This window comes from Ursus americanus, chromosome 5, assembly GCF_024610735.1.
Source record: "Ursus americanus isolate L20-20 chromosome 5, mUrsAme1.1.p, whole genome shotgun sequence".
Taxonomy (NCBI): Eukaryota; Metazoa; Chordata; class Mammalia; order Carnivora; family Ursidae; genus Ursus; species Ursus americanus.
Genome location: NC_142131.1, coordinates 25,810,318 through 25,831,103, shown reverse-complemented (window position 1 = coordinate 25,831,103; position 20,786 = coordinate 25,810,318). Strand labels below are relative to the sequence as shown.

At 38.8% G+C, this 20,786-nt stretch overlaps 1 long non-coding RNA gene across 1 annotated transcript in view; it reads left to right on the top strand.

Moving 5' to 3' along the window:
• LOC123791517 (uncharacterized) overlaps positions 1–19,167 on the top strand; it is a 147,412-nt gene extending 128,245 nt beyond the window's left edge. Inside the window, exons 4-8 of the long non-coding RNA XR_015724456.1 lie at positions 1,342–1,410; positions 3,892–4,002; positions 4,921–5,066; positions 15,515–15,564; positions 18,841–19,167. This is a non-coding gene — a long non-coding RNA (uncharacterized LOC123791517). The remainder of the gene's footprint in view (positions 1–1,341; positions 1,411–3,891; positions 4,003–4,920; positions 5,067–15,514; positions 15,565–18,840) is intronic.
• The last annotated feature ends 1,619 nt before the right edge of the window (positions 19,168–20,786 follow it).

The window sequence follows — 20,786 nt, the reverse complement described above, 5'->3', positions numbered from 1 at the left end:
CTTGCAGATGAAGTTACAGCAGTGAGGAAGAGGGAGGTGGTGGGGCAGGGCAGAGGTGGTGGAGTAGAGCAGATCCTGAGACACATTGCTGAGAATGTGCCCAATATGGCAGGGAAACATACCAGCTGATACCCACCACAGCCAGAAGGCCACCCGCTAGAACCCCCGTGCGCTTCTGTTACCATCAGTTGAGTTCTATACCTCCCTGGACCCAGGTTATTTGTTCCTCAGCCTGTTTCATCCTAGTTAAACGTCATTATTTTTAATAAACTAAATTAAATATTACATAAACATATGACATATGAGTACAAAAAGAAAGTTTTTTCTGTGAACTTGATTGAATATTTTGAAAAGATTCAATGAAAATAAATTGCTGAGCAATGGTTAAAGTGGGGAAGCAATTATGAAAATCTAGAAGGACTCTGCACTCAGTTTGCCCAGCAGATGTCTTTAAGTTTTTGCTTCCTTTTAAAGAAATTATAATTGGAAATAGTAAAGGATGTATAATGGGTGTGGTTTATGACAGAAAGATTAGGCCAAACTCCAGGTAACTGACCAGCATTCAAAGAAAAAGCCTGAGCTTTATATCAAAAGCTTGGCAAAAGAAAGCAGCTACTTTAATTTAAAATAAAAATTTTGATGTGTGTGTTTACAATTTTTTTTTATGATTCACTTCTTTAACAAATATCTTCCATCAACCAACCAATTCCCTGCCCCGATTGCATTTGATAAAAGGGTCTCTGTGGAACTTCCTCTTTCATCATTGCTATGTTGAGATCCGAAGGATTAGGATTGCCATGATTAGTCTCTTGTTCGAGGTATAGGGCAGTAGCATTTCAGGAAGGCAGAACTTCTAAAGCTCTTGTATAATTCAATGCTCCTTTAATTCTAGCCTAATTATGACAAAAAGGGACAGGTATTCCTACTCATCAGCTAAAAGTGGCACCAGTATAGTGATGGCATAAACCCAGTATAAATCTCTTACATACTAGCTTTGAAATTGAGATTCTTGATAAATTTAGAAGCATTTTCAGAATTTGCATTCTTTCCGTTTTAGGCATGAAGGCTTTTACTTTATTATTTTATATCCCATAATTTCAAATTGCCTTAATTCTAATTTGCAAAAAAACAGGATTGCCCTGTATCAGAAGCAAGTTTCTCTGCCTGGGGCCGTAGAAGTAAGCATCCAGAAGAAGACCTTTCAACATTGATCTTGATGACACAAGTCTCTCCCCTTGAGCTGGTTTTGGTGTAGAAATTTATATTCATTATAAGCAAAGATCTTTTCTGAGCCTTTGTTCTGGAATGAAAAAAGAGCTTTTCTGTTTTCTCACATTCTAGGAGTCTCTAGCAATATTCCTGGGCTTCAGCTCGTTCAAGTTCCTCTATGAAGCTTGTGAATGACTGCAGGTTGGTTTATTCTTAACATATAGATCCCAGATATTTATCTACAAAAGCGTTTAACACCTCTAGGCAACTAGATTTCTTCAACATGTCTTTCTCTATCAGTAGGCCTCTAACAAGAGTGTCAAAGCACTCCAGACCCTTTCTAATACTTTCAGATGACCCGTTACAGTCCTTCAGATTAAATATGAGGCACTGATACACATTACCTTGGCTCTACCAAATAGCTTTGACTGCTGTTTCTCAAATTGAATTCTAGGACCTGGAAAGGTCATTAGAGAAATCAGAGGAGCAGGGACAAGGACTCCAACATAAGGAACTATTCTCCTCTTTCCTTGCCCCTTCTGTCTGAATTTCTTGCTTTTATTTTAAAATAGTTAGTTTATTTGTAGCCCCCTTATGCAATTACATCAATCAATCGGCTTATTTGTTGTACTCAGAAGTGGAGCAAAAAAAGGCTTCTAAACTCCCAAACTTATCAAAATGTCATGCATAATGTTTAGGTCCTTGAGTCTTCTTTATAGCAGGTTTGCTGAAATCTAATTCACATATCATAAAATTCAATCTTTTAAATGTACAATGCAGTGGATTTTAGTATATACACATTGTTGAGCAACCATCACCACCATGTAATTCAGAGTGTTTTCATCACAACCCCCAAAATCCCAAACTCATTAGCGGTCACTCCCCCTACTCCCCTGCCTTCAGCTCCAGGCAGCTGCTAATCTACTTTCTGTCTCTAAGAATTTGCTTATTCTGGATATTTCATATAAGTGGAATCATGCAGTATGTGACTTTTTGTGTCTGGTTTGTTTCACTTAGCATAATGTTTTCAAGGTTTACCCATGTTGTAACATGCATCAGTACATCATTTTTTAAATTGCTGAATAGTATTCCGTTGTATGGGTATATCGCATTTTATTTGTCCACTCATCTGTTGATGGACATTTGGGTTGTTTCTGCCTATTGGCTATTGCGAACAGAGCTACTGTGAACATTTGTGTACAAGTTTTTATTTGAATACCTGTTTTCATTTCTTGTAGGTATATGCCTAGAAGTGGAATTGCTAGGTCATATGCTAATTCTATGTAAAACTTGTTGAGAAATTGCCAAACCATGGCTGCACGATTTTACATTCCCATCATCATTGTATGAGGGATCCAGTTTACCCACATCCTCTGCAGTACTTGCTATTTTCCTTTAAAAAAATTATGGCTGTCCTAGCGGGTGTGACTTGGTACCTCATTATTGTTTTGATTTGCATTCCCTGATGACTAACAATATTGAGTATCTTTTTTATGTTCTTATTGGCCATTTGTGTACCTTCTTTGGAGAAATGTCTATTCCCAAGTCATCTGTTTTTTTAAAGTGATTGTCTTTGTTATTGAGCTGTGTGATGGTGACATATATGTCAACTCAGCGAAGTTACGGTGCCCAATTGTTGAGTCAGACACTTGTTTACATATTGCTGCGAAGATATTTTGTAGATATAATTACCATTTAGAGTTGACTTTAAGTAAAAGAGACTACCCTTGATAATAAGGGGAGACTTCAACCCCATCAGTTGAAGGCCATGAGAGCAAAAACTGAGGTTTCCTGAAGAAGGAAGAATTCTGCCTCAAGACTCAAAATCCTGCTTGAGTTTCTAGCCTGCAGGACAGACCCCCATAATCATGTGAACCTATTCCTAAAATAAATCTCTTTATATGTTTTTGTGTGTTTGTATTTAAGTATGTATATACATATGTATTATGTAAATAACATGTATATATGTAAGTATATACATTTGTATATACATTATATATAAATATGCATATATGCTATGTACACATGCACACACACACGATCTATATGCATATATGTTCCATTGGTTCTGTTTCTCTGGAGAGCCCTGACTGATATAAATTGTCAAAATTCTTTGTATATTTATATATTCTGGATACTAGATCCTTATTAAATATATGAACATAGAACCCTTGTTTGGTTAAGCTGCTCCAGTTGTGTTCGTTACATGAAGCCGTAAAATCCTAAATGAATCTAAAGGTTTTCTGAGGAGGATCAGATAGAAAAATGCATGTAAAACCCTTAGAACAATGCTTGACACATAACTCAATATTATTATTATTTTATCACATTTGAATTCACTTAGAGCAATGAGCCCTACACCACTCAGTAAGCCCTAAAGATACTCATTACTCAGTAAATGCTTCTGAGTCTCTATTATGTATATGGTACTGTGTGGAGTGTGATGCAGGATCAGCTGCATGGCCTGAGCCCGTGTAGTCATGCAGGGTCCTGTGCCTGTTTGAATGTTCTGCCACCATCATCTTAAAATTCTTATTAAGTCTTGAACAAGAGGCTCTGCATTTTTATCTTGCACTGGGCTCTGCACATTATGTAGCCAGTTTTGTTGTGATGACTAGAAATTTTTTTGTTGTTGTTCAGAATAATAACTGATGTTTCTAAAAATTATCATGTGTTATTCAGGAAACATTGAATCTTGCTAAATCTGCTCTAAGAAGACTGAGAAGTATACGGCACCTTTAGAAACATCTTGCCAAATGTGATGTAAATACGTGAGATTTTGACATTTAGCAGGTAAGCTTTAGTTATCTGAAAAATTTACTTGTTTAGAGTAGTCAAGAGCCTGATCAATGAAATATCAATATATTTTGCAATAAAAAGAAAGAACAAAACTGCAAGCTTTGTTGTGGTAGTAGTGGTTATAAGTTGGGGAGTTTACATTGCGAAGGTTTTGGGGGATTAGGAAATAAAACTTTTGAAGTAGCTATCTGCTCCCCAGTCATTACTGGTATGATACACAGGAGCGCACTGGGAGCCATGAGACAATGCTTCACCTCTCTCAATCTTCATTTCCCTTTCTATAAAATGAGAATGACAAACAGCTGGCAAGTCTATGCAGAGCATCAGCCCTGTGTCATATGAAGTAAGGTAAATATCCTTTTCTCTGAATTGTCCCTCTCAAGATGTATTGAGCACCTACTATGTGCTATGCTTCGTTCTCAGCATTAGGGACACATTGTTGAGTAAGACTCCTTGTTCTCAAGAAGATTATATTCTCTTAAAGAACGAGAGGATAAACCTTCCAAGGTAAATAGGGTCACTTCAGGCTGCAGTAAAGGTAAACGAAGAGGACTAAATGGGTGGAACTGTCAGGGAAAAGCTTTCGAGGAGGTGACATGTAAGTGGCGATCTGCACGGTGACCAGGAGGAAGTCAGGTGAGGACGCAGAGAAATGTACTCTTAGCAGAAGCCACCTCAAGAACAAAGGCCTCCTGAGTGGCATGGGCTCGGTTTGTGCGGAGACGCGGAGAAGGCCGTGTGCCTCTAGCACAGCAGCAGGGAGCAGGGCAGGCTGTGACAGCGGTCAGACAGGTACCAGAGCAAGTAAGGCCTTGCCGCCCCGGGGCAGGAGTTTGGATTTCATTCTGGTTCAGGGAGAGGTCTTTGGAGGGTCCTAAGCAGGAGAAAAATGTAATCTGATTTATGCTTCAGAAATATTCCTCCAGCTGGCTGCTCTGTGGAGGAATCCGATGGACTGAAGGTCGGCAAGGCTGCTGGCAGTGACCCCCTCAGGGGTGCTGCGTCAGTCTGGGAGAAAGAAGATGGGACTTTGACCAGGGTCCTGGTCTTGGGAGCTGGTAAGCAGTAGCTGGAATCAGGATATACTTTGGAAGTAGAGCCGGCAGGACTTAGTGTTGGATTGAATATCAGGCTGAGGAAAGGAGAGAGTTTTTTGTTTTACCCTGACGAAAAATTTAATACATGTTCACTGTAGAAATCTTGGGAAATTCAGGGAAGTGTTCAGCAGGCTACCTGTTTTATTATGTAATATGATTTACATTTAATATTAAACCTAGCTTTCTCTTGCACACGGAGAACTTTACCCTTATTGACCATTATTGCTACTCTTCTGATGATTTCAGTGCACCTTATTAGAGGTCTGGAAGATGATTGAAATTAGAAGAAAAAAACCAACCAACAGGAGAGAAAAACCTACTTAATACAGAGTTTTGTAACTTAAACGGAGCATTTTCCTTTTTTAAAAAAATATTTTATTTATTTGTCAGCTAGAGAGAGAGAGCACAAGCAGGGGGAGCAGCAGGCAGAGGGAGAAGCAGGCTCCCTGCTGAGCAGGGAGCCCAATGAGGGACTTGATCCCAGAACCCTGGGAACATGACCTGAGCCGAAGGCAAATGCTTAACCGACTGAGCCACCCAGGTGTCCCTCCTTTTTTTTTTTTTTTTTTTTAGTTTATTTATTTTAGAGAGAGATCGAGCATGAGTGGGACCGGCAAAGGGAGAGGGAGAGAGAATCCAAAGCAGACTCCATGCTGAGTGTGGAGCCCAGTGCAGGGCTCAGTCTCACGACCCAAAGATTATGACCAGAGCGGAAACCAACAGTTGGACACTTAACCAACTGAGCCACCCAGGCGCCCTAACCTTTTTCCTTTTTAGTGGTTGTTTTGTATAATATCTATTACCATCTCTATCAACTAGCACCGGAAAACATGATCTAATACTGTATCGGTTCTTTCCCTCTCATTTCTGTTCCCCTTACATATAAAAGTTAGATTTGCGGGTTCTAAGCTCAGAATCATTTACTGCTTTTACCAACACAGTTCTCCATAAATATTTCATGAGGACTTAACCTTCCATGGGCTTTTATCCCTTCTCTTATCATTCTAGGAGTTAAGTGCTGCCTTAATTATATTGTTCTATAGTATTTTTACCTGTGTTCCTAATCCAGAGCTGTTCTGTCTACCAGTTATTCTTACAAAAGAGGTGGGGAACTTGTGTAAAATTATGTTTAAAATTGACATTGTCTCCCAAATACCTTGACTTTCTCTTAACTTAGAAGGTGACACCCAGTGGTATATGAATTACATTGATAACATACAACTGGTAGAAATGAGAGAAACTGAGGTTTCAACCTGAGAATGCACCTGTAGGTGTTTGTAAGTGGATACAGTCAAACCTCCTTAATGTAAATCTCTATTTAATTTGTAATTTGGAAGCAACAGCATTGGGCATTTAGTGAGGCTCCAAATATCCCCAGTGGACAGAACAAAAATATATTTTCTTTGACCTTGTATGACCTGGAATTGTCTTAAATGTCAAGAAGAAAAAAATATCTCATTAAAAAAATATTTTGGATAGATATTGTTAATAACAATATTAAAAGCTTTTATGCCCCAGCGGCAGTTGGTGCTGCTTATACCATTCAGGTGGACATGGTGTGTGCCTTACGCTCAGCTTAATTTCAAGATTTTAATAAATGAAAAAATCTGTAGAAAGTTCGGTATATTATCACACTTAAAGCAGCCAATTAAATTAGTCTGATATAAGCTACTTTATAAACTCATTTATCACCGAAGTTCGCTTGGCCTGACCTTTCCACCCCTTTTTGGATAAGGATGGTAGCAATTTCTCAGTAGCAAAATTATTGATTTTTTTTTTTTTTGACAGAGCTTTTCTAGTTTGATTTTCCTTCTTTTGTGCACTCTGTTCTTGGTCACTTTCTCAGAGACTGGAGTCCCATTTACATGTTGGCAAGAAAAATGCTGTTTAAAAGAGTATGGGAAGCTGTATCTTAATGTCCAAGCTAATTAGCCACACCTAAACAATTTATGAAGGCATTTTGCTCAATGGGGAGTATTATCTCATTCAAAAACCAGAAGAACATGTTGATTATCTTTTGAAGCTTGGCATGCTTGCCAAGCAAATGTCAATCCTTCTTTTGTTGCACTATTGAACCTTATGTGCTCTAATACCCTTTTCCTGAATTTTCAAACGGATTCCTACATGTTAAATGATGATCATTTTGTCACATGCAATATTGACATAGATTATTTGCTCACCTAATGGACAATGTTTCTCTTTATCAATAACTTTTCATGGTTTGGCAAGGTATTTCCTTCCAGGGAATAATTAGAAGGTAACTATTGCCTTTTACCAGATTTGAGAAATTTAAAGAAAATAACTATCTCGTTACAAAAATTGCATCTGAGTTCAGTCTTTGTGAAAGATAAAGATTTTCCCAGAAGAAGAAGGTTGGGGGGAGGTTCCTGGATGGAAGGGTTCTTACACTTACTGAGTATCCATTTTAAGCCAGAAACTGTGCGGGGAGTTTTATGTACATTATTTACTTTAATATGAGGTTTTTCTTTTATCTGCATTCTGTGGTGGAACTGAGGCTCACAGAGGTCAAATAACTCATGCACCAACTAATGGTTGTTTGGCCTGGGATCTAACACCAAGTCTGTTGCACTGAATTTCATTCCTTCCATTCTACTATGGTTTGCTACTTTGGTTGGCATGATCAGTGGGATCCCCATGCTCTGAGGGTTGCAGTAACCCAGTGACCATTCAGAAGCACAGAGTTCCCTTGACTGGTTTCTCAGTAGTGTTGATGGAGGGGCAAGAGACCCTTATTCCACATAATTCTGATCTTCTACCCAGGGCCAAAAGCAAATAGTCTCCTAGTGTGAGTCTGGGATACCGAAAATCTCTGTGTGCCTTTACGTAGAGAAACGAGACTTTCACTGCTTCCTAACAATGGTGGTCTGAGTTCTCTCTTGGTAGCTAGGATTTTGTTCTAAGGAAGGACACTATTATACATTCCCTCTGTGCTACTTACATCATTGCTGGTAACTACTTAGGCCAACTGCATGCGTTACTGATAGGTCCAGTACCCTAGTATTCTAGACTATTGTTCTTAGTATTCATAAAGCTGTTGGGATGTCTGTTAAAGAGAAACCAACAAAGAATCATAAGAGTGGCATTCCTGTGCTTATCCACACTTTTATAAACACTAATGCTAAAAAGAAATTCCTTTTTGCTTTGGATTGTATTAAAGTTCCCTAAACACAGTCCATTTTTCTCAGGCTACCCTTTAAAGGACTGTTGAGTTCAAAAACAAACAAGCAAAAATAAGAACTGGTCTCAGAAATTTTTCTTAATAAAATATTTTGACATTTCTCTTACCCCAATACCTATGATTTCCCCAGGCCAAGGCTGAAGTCGCCAGGTACCTTATTCTGATAGAAACAAAATGGATTCCATATGAATAATCAGGTTAATTGCTTTCCAACAACTAAGGACATCAGAGATCCAAAGCAAACTTGTTTTAAAATTTACTTATTTTCTGACTAGTAAGGTAATACCATTTTATTAAAATTTTTAGAAAATGCACATGAAAGAAGAAAATTTAAATGATATCTGATCACATACACCTAAAGATAACCATTATTAATATTTGGTGTACATCTTTTCTTTTGTATTTTAAATAACATTGGCATACTAGTCAGGACCTTAGCCTGCAAGCCACAGAAAGAGTGGCCACTCTTTTAAGTAGAAAGGAATTTATTGAAACGATATTTGGTAGCTCAGAAATTCATAAGAACGCCTGGCGGACCAGTCCTGGAAAAGCGTAGGAGTAGAAGTGACCAAGGGAGGTTGAAAACCAGATAATACCGTAGAATTATTCTGGTGAGAGTCCCATGCTGCCACGATAAAGCCTTTTCACTGAAGCCAGTATTTCTGCCAGAGCCAGCCCAGACCCTGACGGGAGGTGCCACTGGTCCTGCTGTCCCCAGAAACCGTGTTGTCTCACTGATAGGATGAGTTTTTGCCATCCTCGCTCCTGTGGGTCATTGGCTCCCAATTCCTAGTCTGGTTCAGTCTGGGTGCTTGATCAAGTCTAGGTTATATGCCTACTCTAGCTGTCAGGGGATGATGACGTAAAGGTTCTTAATCCCTCACCTCTGTAAAGGTAGGAGGCCTTCACTGCACAAGAATCACGCGCTGGGAAATTCCCCAAACTTGGGATGGGAGCTTAGATGCTGAGCCGCCAAAATCCCACATGATGTCTGCCACAATGAGCTCATACAGCTTTATATAGCTCTGTATCCTGCTTTTCTCTCAAACATTAAATCATGACTATTTTCCTAAAACATGAAGTATTTTCCAAAATTAGGATTTTCGGTGACTCTATAATAACAGTCTTGATTTGATTGGTAAATAGCATATGTGATATTAACTGTCCAAAAGCAGCTTGAAAAGCATGGCAGTTACAAAGGTAGAAGCATCAATCTTAGCACAGAACTATGTGAATTATTTTTCTAGCTTCAGTTAGCACTCAGCTGGGAGAAGTCAGCCTCTTGCGTTGACTTCATATCTTCGGGTGCTGCCTGAAATGACCTAGTTAACCTGAATGAGGCACGACTGACTGGAAAGGACAGGTTCGGAAGCTGCCTCTGTCTGCTAGGCTGGGGCAGGCAGTGGGGGCACGGGCCCAGCAGCAGGAGCTAAAAGAGAGTTCAGTCCAACAGCATAGGAAATCTCTATCTGACCTGGTTGTGGTCCAGTCAGGAGGCATGGTGCATGCTTTGGTGCATGATGTGAAGGAAGAATCTAGAAGCTGGTGATAGTCACGGATTAAGAATTCTAGCCCCTGGCCTGAGATTCAGGAGCATCCTTGGCCTGAAAAATAGAAACAAGGTGGGTTTTAGTTCTAGAAAAATTCATGATAGCTAAGTGATCAAGACGGGAACAAGAAACATAGCAGGGCCCAGTTACAAGACTAGTGGATAGGGTAGGACTGGGTCTTTCAAGCCTGGGTATCAGAACTAGAGCAGATATCCTGTCTTAACTGGCCAGCAGCACGACACTGAATTCCAGGCTCACTTACCTTAAGTTGTTCCTGACTAATGATGGGTTTGGGAGCTTGGCTGTAGGGAAGAGGTTGACAGAACAACTACAGATGGAGCCCAGGGATTCCCATTAAGGACAGCTTCATGGGTTCAGAACAAGGCCATGGGAGACAAGCTCCATTCGTTGAGGTTGAAGTCACACTAGAAAGAAAGGGCACAGTACTCCATATGAAGGCTCTGAGGAAAACATGCCTTCTCGCCATCATTGTCATCTCTTTGGAAGCTGTGGAGACTTACCTCTTTTGTTCTCCCTGGGACCACATCAAAAAGTCAGCTTCTCTTCCTGTTCAATTTGTATGTGGTGTTTTGATCCCTATGGGTTTTTTGAAAATTCGAATACAGTTTTCAGATGGCCCAGTACTGATTTGCAGCTACCATGGCTCAATGAGTTTGCCCTGCAGTCTCTGATCTTTAGATGGTCCGCAACTTGCTGCATGTTTGAAGGATCCAGCTCAGCGACGCAGAACCCAAAGAACACGTGAAGTTAGAGCCCCAGCTACTAGAGTGGAATTCGTTGGAGTAGCCTTTGTCGTTCTACTTCATGGAACGTCATGCTTTCATTCTATGGAATTTCAGCCACAAGAACATTATTCACGGAGTGTTTGTGGCATGTTTTGCACTGACTACCAAGAGAGAACGCTGCACTGACCACGACGTAATTACACGTCCTTCTGCATTACTTCGTTCATGACTGACACGTGGAGTCTGCCCAGGCCTGGTTGTGAGCCCTGCAAAACCGCAGTACGGTAAACTAGCGTCATCATTCCTCAGAAGGCTGTGTCACAGTTGCCCACAACCATTGGATGAACCTACCTTTTAAAAATAGATGTGTTTTTGCACTCTTGAAACTACTTATTTTCTTACTCTTTGTCACAGCCAGCCTAGTTTAAGCTGACGGTAAAAAGAGGTTTTGGAGGTTTTCCACCACAAGGTTATTTAAAGTTCTTTGAGCTGCCGCCAGACCTTCATTTAGCATTTTAATAAACTTCCTGGGCCAAGGAGTAATTTTCCTGTATCCTCTTTGTCCTCAGCATGAAGTAATAGTACAAAAGAGGGTCATCATTTTTAGGCCAGTCATCTGCATTAATTATAAAATTATCCTTATGAATAACCAGATTTAAGGTCTGGGATAGAGAAAAGGGGGAGTGGGCTTCTTTCTGTGGTTAACATTTAAAAGGGGAGTCATAGACACATCAAGGATTTAAGAAAGTGCCAACAGAAATATTTTTTCACACAGATAGTTAGAAAGGACATTAAAAGAAACTGCACATACAGTCGAGTTATCGCAAGATAACTAGAATTAAATTGCCCAAACATTTGCTTACTTATGGTGTCCTTATCTGGAGACTCTGTAAAGGCAGAAGTACCAATAGACACCCATGTTTACATGGTGATATGGAAATCGGCCTCCAAAACAGTTCATTGTAAGAATCCCCAGAGAATTGTTTGGAACCCAAATCTCTGGGTGCAGTGTGATGTCACTCTTCAGTGTTTCTAGGCTTTGAGCCAAAACTCAGTTTCAGGAAAATAATTGCAAAAATGTTTAAATAATTTGCATGAGGTTTGTGAAAGCAAAGGAAAAGCTGCCTGCTCCATTCCCAAAGGAGATTTCAAGACACAATCAATGTTAGGCCGCAAAACACTGTTTAGACAGAATAATTATCAGCCCTTTCCCTTCTCTTTCATTATTAAACTGAGGCCTGTTCCCTCTGAGGGTTTCACCTGGCGTATGGCAAGACTGTTGTCGCTAAGTCCTCTTTACGGAAGTTCAAACAGGCTAAGTAAATTCAGAGTTTACTAAATTAGCTCATTCATGGATATTATTTGACATGAAGTTGCTTCTATGTCATGATTAGCTTTTTTGTTCCTATTCATGTTATAAGCCAGTATGATGGAATTATATAGGGTGGTTTCAAACTGTGTGGAGAATTCTTGAAAATGGATCCCAGTGCTGAGTTCATTTCATTCATTGTTGACTCCTTAAAAACTGAGCTCAAAGAACCCTAAGTGACAGGATCATCAAAACAACACAGAGCGGGATGCAGTGGGCGGAAGCGTATTAAGACAAAAAAGTGAAGCCGTGTTTAAATCGCGTTAAAGCTATCAATGACCAAATTACAGTACAGTTATTTCTTTAAGGAACTACTTAAAGTATTGTTCAAATTGAATCAAAGTCGTTTTTTTCCCAGAGATTTTTGAAACGACATTATCTGATTTAAAGAGACATGGCTCCTTTTCATGTGGTAGTTTATGGATTTTGATAGTTCAGGAATGAATACGCTGAGTGAGTGGCACTGTTAGAGCGCACATGAATACCATTTTACTTCTCCCTCCTCCCATGCTGCCTGTTCAAACCCACTCTCTGAAACTCGTTTTCCCTTTCCTTTGGGGGAGGGGCCGAAGGTAACGGACAATTATAAATATGTATTTATATGGACATTCTTAGCTAACAAGATGTCTTTTGGACACTTTTAACCACAAGCGAGACTTACGTTAGTAATTAATGCCTCGTCCCGTGTAATAGTTAAAACTTTGATTTGAAGTTAAGTGTCTTTAGGAAAAGACACTTAGGAATTTGGAGCCGCCAGTAGGAAATGGGAAGAAGTTGACTTCTCTCTTTATTCTGCCTTTTCTTTTCTGCCACTCACTGTGACTTCTGACCCTTCTAGGGTTGAGATGTGAGTGAGGGAGAAAACACAGGATAAAGAAATAGGTAAAGGTTTCCTTGATACCCTCCTGAGCTGGTGTTGACCCTTTTCAGAACTGGTGAATGGTTAAGCCTGACTTTTTCTCTCACGAGCACATCTATGGATTTTCTTTCTTTGACTCCCAAATCTTCAGAGATCTCTTACTTGGAAGGGCTTTTGAGAAACAGAGACACATCTCTTCCAGGTGGTCCTTTCTAACGCTTCCATTAGCTCTTGAGTATCAGCAGAAAACGTGTACCTCTTTATGCTCGTCTCCTCACCTTTCCAGGTGCTCCTTCTGGGCAGATCCTTGGCCTGACTCGCTCATTCGTTGCTTCATCTGCTCCATGCAACTGATCTGATGTCACTTTTACTAACTATTGATTCCCCTCTACTCGGTGGCTGAAGGAGGCTTGCGCTGGTACATATTTTTTTCAGGCTGTGTCAGTCACTCTGTTCCCATCTCCTAGGGAATGGGATACTTTCTAGGTGGTCCCAGAAAGGACCTTCTTACTTTTGAGGTGAAGAAGTATCTCCCACCCTACCTGACCTTTAAGGGAGTTAGAGTCTCAACACAACTCTCTCCAAAGATGTTTTTTTTCTTGGTCTCTCCAACCTCTTTTTTTAGGGTAGAGTTAGTAGTTTCTGCCAACTCTTTGTAAGTCCTGCTTAGATGGCCTTGAAACTCACTTTGGAAAGTTGCTGTAGATGAAACCCAAGACGATTGCAGATGATTACGCAGCTTGTAGCCTACATAAAGATATCAAGCTAAGGGGATGAGTGAATGCTGAATTCCAGCCCTTGCTCCTCTAAAAACACAGGGTGCCAAAAGGGGCACTTTCTTGTAATTCACCTACCCAGTGGGGTTGCTTTTTTGCTAATTTGCACAAAGGCACCTATTGCCTTGGAGCCCTTGTCGAAGCTGAGACAGAGTCGCATTTAAAATCCCATTTTTAGTTAGATGAATTGTAGGATTGGTGGTTTCTCTAGATGAAAACCACTGCAAATGTTGATGACACTTGTGACAACTATTCAACTGAATGTCAGAAGTCACCAAGAGGGCAAAGCGCACCCATTTGTTATCCTACCACTTTTTATTAAAACAAAATATTGTATTTTTAAAAGCAGAGGTGTTTTTTTTTTTTTCCCAACAAGAGTGCCAAGGCACTTCAGTGGGAAAAGAATAGTCTTTTCAATAAAAGGTGCTTAGACAACCAGGTATCCACATGCAAAAAGAAAAAAAGAAAAAAGAAAAAAAAAGACCCCCTACATCACATCATGCACAAAAATCAACTTGAAATGGGTTATAGATCCAAATATAAGAGCAAAAACTCTCAGAAGAAAACATAGGAACAAATCTTTGTGGTGTTGGATTAAGTGATGGTTTCTTAGATACCACACCAAAAGCAGAAGCTGCCAAAGAAAAATCTATCAATTGGATTTAATCAAAATTAAAAATTTCTGTGCTTCAAAGGACACCATCAAGAAAGTGAAAAGTTACACCCAAAACTAATATAACACTGTATGTTAATTATACTCGAATTAAAAAAAAAAACAGTAAAAAAAATTAACTATCATATCAGATAAATGAAGCTCTTTATCAGGAGAATAAAAAAGAAAGTGGAAAGACAATTTAGGGGAAGGGAGAGAAATGTTAGCAGATTACATATCGATAAAATATATAATGAACTCAAAACAACAGAAAAGACAACTTAGGGACGTCTGGGTGGCTCAGTTGGTTGGCCTCCGCCTTTGGCTCAGGTCATATCCCAGGGTCCTGGGATGGAGTCCTGCATCAGGCTTCTTGCTCAGCTGGGAGCCTACTTCTCCCTCTCCCTCTGCCCCTGCTTATGCTCTTTCTCTCTGTCTCTGACAAATAAATAAATAAAATCTTAAAAAAAAAAAAAGACAACCTAAAAATGGACAAAGGATCTGAATAGACATTTCTTCAAAGAAGATATTTAAATGACCAATAAGCACATGAAAAGGTGCCCAACACCATTAGCCATTAGGAAATGTAATTAAAACCACAATGAGATAGCATGTCACACCCACTAAGATAACTACAATAAAAAAGGTATTAACAGGTTTTGGTGAGGATGTAGAGAAATCAGAAACCTCACACACTGCTGGTAAAAATGCAAAATGGTGCAGCTGCTTTGAAAAACAGTTTGGCAGTTCTCGACAAAGTTAAATATCAGGTTATCACATCACTCAGAAAGTCCACTTAGGATGTTCAACACAAAAGAGTTGAAAGTGTATGTTCACACAAAAACTTGTACATGAATGTTCATAACAACATCATTCATAATAGCCAAAACGCAGGGGAAAAAACCCAAATGACTATCAACTCATGAACTGTTAAACAAAATGTGCTATATGCATACAATGGAATATTACTCAGCAATAAACAGGAATGAAGAACTGATTCATGCTACAAGATGGAAGAACCTTGAACACATGCCAAGTCAAAGAAGTCAGTCACAAAAGGCCACATATAGTATAATTCCATGTATATGAAATGTCCAGAATAGGCAAATCCATAGAGACTGAAAGTAGATTAGTGGTTGCCAAGGGCAATTTTATTTTGGGATAGTTCATTGCTAGTGTATAGACATAAATTGGTTTTTGTATATTGATCTTGTGTCCTGCAACTTTGCTGAACTTTTTTTGTTTATTGGTCTTTCAGTGGATTCCTTAGGAATTTCTGTATACAAGAATGTTTCAGCTACGATAAAGGTAATTTTACTTGTTTTTCAATCTGGATGCCTTTGATTTATTTTGTTTGCCTGACTTAACTGGCTAGAACCTCCAGTACTGGGCTGAACAGAAGTGAACGTAGGCACTGTTTTGTCTTATTCCTCATCATAGGACAAAGTATTCAGTCTTTCACCATAAAGAATGATTTTGCTGTAGATTTTTTGGAGAGGCCCTTTTGTCAGGTTGAGGAAATTTCCTTCTATTCCAAGTTTGTTAATATATTTTGTTTTTTCTAAGATCATGAATATATGTAGAATTTTGTCAAATGCTTTTCTATGTTTGACGAGTTGAATATATGTCTTTTGCTTTTTATTTTCCTAATATGGCATATTATAATGAATGATTTTGATATGTTAAACCAATCTTGTATTCCTAGGGTAAATTCCACTCGGTCATGGTATATAGGCCTTTTCATATATTGCTGGTCTTGGGTTGCTAGTATTTTGAGGATTTTTGCGTCTACATTTATAAGGCCTTTTATATTTTGCTTTCTCTTAGCCTGTTTTATTTATTTAACTTTGTGCATTGTGTTTTTAACTATGCTAAGTTTTCCAGCTTTTATGCAACTGAACTGGTTGGTATTTTCCTTATGCTTCATAATATTTTTTTTCTTGTTGAGAAAGATCATTCCTACACCAAGAACATAAAACTATTTGCCTGTAGTTTTCTTTAATATGATCATTATATTATTTTTTATGTTTAAAGAATTAATCAATTGGGAATTTATTTTTATATAAGCTGTAAGGTGAAGACCCAATGGCCTGTTTTTAAAAATTCATTTAGTAATTCACCAATTTACTAAAAATCATCAATAAAATTCTTAAGCACCTGCAAAGTGCTAAATACCATTCCAAGCATTGTAAGTAAAACTTAAAACAAACAAACAAACAAACAAAAAACAGACTAGGTCCCTGTTCTCATATCATTTACATGAAGGAGAGATTCAACAAAAAATTAAACACAAAAATAAATAAGGTAATATCAGATAGCTAGAAGTGCAATGAAGGAAATAAAACAGGATAATATGATGGAGAATAATAAAGCTTTGTTAGATACTATGGTCAAGAAGAGCTCCTCCAAGATGGTACATTTGTGTTGAAGATCCAACCATTGGAAGACCCAAGAAAAGAGCGTTCTAGGCAGAGGAGCAAGCAAGCACAGGCAAAGGCTCTGAGGCAGGAGCAACCTTAGTGTATTCAAGCAACAGCAGAAGAAAGCCCTTCCATGGCTGGATTAAAGTGGCTGAGATAGAGAGTATCACCAGATGAGGCAGAGTGTTGGATTAGGCTAGTTCATGGAGGGACTTTCAGGCCACATTAAAGAATATAGGGAAGGTGCCTGGGTGGCTCAGTTGCTAAGTGCCTGCCTTCAGCTCAGGTCGTGATCCCACGGTCCTCGGATGGAGCCCAGGTCGGGCTCCCTTCTCAGCTGGGAATCTGCTTCTCCCTCAGCCCTTCCCCCACGCTTGTGCTCTTTCTCCAAAACAAACAAACAAACAAACTTTTTTTTTTTAAAGTTAAAAAGAAGACAAAGTTATTAAGTAGGAGAATATCTGATCCAACTTATATTTGAAAAGAGTCCTGTGACTATGAACGTGGAGAACAAATTGTAGTAGGGCGGTAGAGAAAGTGTGAGCAGATGAGTTAGAAGGGATGATGGTGGCTTGAACTAAGGAGGTACACATGAATATGGAGAGAATTGGAAGATTTAAGGTATATTTTGGAGACAATAATAGTAACTGACATTTATTGAACACATACAATGCATCAGCTACTGTTCTAATCTCTTAAGAACTCATTAATCCCAACCGTTACCCTATGAATTAGATAATGGCATTATCCTTGTTTTACAGATAACATCTTGATCAAGTGTATATAGGTTGCCCAAAGTTACAAAATTGGTCAATGGTAGAGCCAGGATGCAAACCCAGATAGCTTGGTTTCAGGGCTTGTGTTCCTAAGCACTCATTTTTACTCTCTCTCTTAAGCAGAACCAATGGATGTGCTGGTAGAGTGAATGTTGGAGGTTGAAGGAGAAGCAGAAATCAGAGATGACTCAGGTTTTTGAGTTGATCACCTTGATGGATAGGAAATATTAGGGGAGCTATAATCCATGCTATAATCTGTGTTTATACGTTTAGTAATAGGGGTGGGGAAGGTAGCAGTTAGTGGAAGGGGAATTAACTTGCTCTGGCTTAGAAATATTAAAATTTAGATATCACAAGTGGAATGTCAAATAGGCAGTTTATGCCTGACACTAGGATTTAGGAGTTAGATAAGGGTTAGAGAGACTAATTTAGGACTCATAGGTAGGGAGTTGGTATTTAAAGTCAGATTTTTAGGGGTGCCTGTGTGGCTCAGTCAGTTAAGCATCCGACTCTTGATTTCAGCTCAGGTCATGATCTCAGGGTTGTGAGATCATGTGAGATTGAGCCCCATGTCAGGCTCCATGCCTAGTGTGAGCCTGCTTAAGATTCTCTCTCCTTCTGCCCCCCCTAAAAAAAATAAGAATTGAAAAAAAAATAAAGTCAGATTTTTCAGATAAGGGATATCTAAAAAAGAAAAAGGTAGGGTCAGTGTTCAAATTCTGGTGCACAAAGATGGAGAAGGAAAACCCAGTAAATGAGACAGAAAGGAGCAGCCCATAATGTATGGGAAAGCTTCTAGAGTGTGGTATCTTGGAAGTCATGAGGCCAATATTCCAAGATACAATTTATTGAACAACTCATCGCTTTCCCAGTTGATCTGAAATTCTACTTTTATTATTAAAAAAAAATATTTACCCCCCCAAGTATTTACCCAGGTTTATCTCCAGAATCTTCCACTCTACCTGTCTATTTTGCCCTTAGCACAAACAAGGTGTTATATTAACTGTTGCCTTATATTAGGTTGTAATTTTCAAAAAGTTTCTGGCTGCTCTCACATATTAGTTTTTCAAGATCTGCACTAACTTGTCATATTCCAAATAATCCCATTGGAATGGCATTGAATTTACACAACCCCTTGGGGGAATATTGATGTCTTCATAACAGTCAGTTCTCACTAGGAAAAGGGTATGCTCCTCTTCCATTCAGGTTTTTTCCTATATCCTCAGCAAAGATTTATAGTTTTCTTCCTGGAGGTCTAGCATGCTTGCTCGTAAATTTATTCCTGGATATTTTATGGTTCTGGTTGCTAACATATATCAGCTTCTTTTTATTGCAGTCTTTAATTGATTATTGCTGGGTTTATTAGAGTTCTTTGTTGTAACCCACAGATACCAACTCTGACCAACTTGAGCCAAAAGGGAACTGAATAGAAGCAAATGGGGAAATTCATTTGGTTAAAGGGAGATTGATGAACCCAGCTCAGAATACAACTTTTTATAATAACAAGAAAAGGTATTTTAATTAATAAATTTTACAAAAGTAATGATCAAAGTTAAAATCTAGTAAAGAGGCTTAAAGTGGGAACATGTTAATATCTTTATTATATAAATAACTCCTAAAATTTTAAAATACTATGAACCCGAAAGATAAATGTACAAAAGACATAAATAAACACTTTACAAAGTAGAAAAAAAAATTAACAAATATATGAAAAATTCATCAGCCTCACTAATAGTAAAAGAAATGTCATATAATAAGAACTATTTTTTTATGTGTCAAATTAACAAAGTTTTTTGTTTTTGTTTTGTTTTGTTTCCTAAACGCTTGCCAGGGAAATTGAGTATTCTTATACATAGTAAATGTAAAATGGTATAAGAAGTGTCTGAAGCCTTAAAGATGTTTGCAATTGTATGAGGTCATTGACTTAATAGTTATATTTTTAGGGTTCTATCTTTTGAAAATGATTTTAAATATAAAATAAATTTTATATGCAGCTTTATTTATGAAATAGTATAATACTGGAAGCAGCTCTCATGTGGGAGATGGTTAAGGATATTATAGCACATCCACTTGGTAGAATATTAAATGAACTTTAAATGTGAGCCTTATGAAAACTAAATAATAACTAGAATTGCTAATATTAATATGTGGAGAGGAAAAAAAAAACCCAGTTGTCTGGAAGGAAATATACTGCTGTGGCATCTTTTGTTTTCTAGGCTTAAGTGATGTTTCTTTTTCTACAATTTTCCTAAATTTTCTACAGTGAGTACATTTTACTTCTATAATAATAAAAATATGAAAAAATTCCAGCAGAGCCTATGTCTACTTTGAGTCGATTTTTCTTTTAATCCTTATTTCCTAAAGGCAAGGGCATCAGATGTGAGTTTTCCTATCTTTCCTACTCTCTGCCTCTGAACGCTGGTCTCTCTATGTCGTCTTGGATGCTCTCTCCCTTTTCAAGGCTAACTTGTCTTCTCTGGAATGCTGCTCTGTCAATTTTCCTCAGTCTCCAGCATTTTCAATCTCTTCCTCTTCATTGGTTCCTTTCCCTCAAGCAACACTATACAGAGGGCTCATCTTTCTTGAAACAATCGTTACTTGACCCTGTTGCTTTTAATACTCACAATCTTTTTTCTCTGCTTTTTCTCACTGCACATCCTTTCTTTCATGGTCGTGTTTTTTCTCTCTCACCTCTATTCAGAACTCATCCTGGAAGGTCACTAGCAACCTTCTACTTTGTATATATTAAGGTGATGGAGCTAGAAGGGCCTCCTACAGCCGGCCAAGCCATCTCATTTTTCAGATTCTGGCTCTGCCATTTATTGGCTGTGTCACTCTAGGCTTTCCTTTGGTGCACCAGTTTCTTGACTTGGAAAATGGGAGTAATACTGGAAACCTCCAACAAAGGCGTCCTGGGGAATAACTGCATTTATACAGAAGTGCTTGTAGCAGTGCCTGGCACCTAGAAACATTCAATGAAAGATTATTGTTTTATTGGTAACAGCTCACAGACCAGAGAAGTTTCCATTGATGTGAGGAGCCTTGCCTGAGGCATGCCCTGCCAAGACTGGAGGCTTGAGTTCTCACTTCCTGGTCAGTCCTCTTTTCACCACATTACAGTCGTCCCCACTTATCGGCACTTTCACGTTCCACAGTGGAGTTACTCATGGGGAACCACTCTCTGGAAGCAGATGTTCGTCCTGACTAGCTGGAAGTGCATGAGCCGCCCACTGCTAGGTCACAGGGCCTGCGTCATTCAGCTTGTGTCATCTCATCACATAGGCATTTTATCATCTCACATCATCACGAGAAGAAGTCAATAAGATATTTTGGG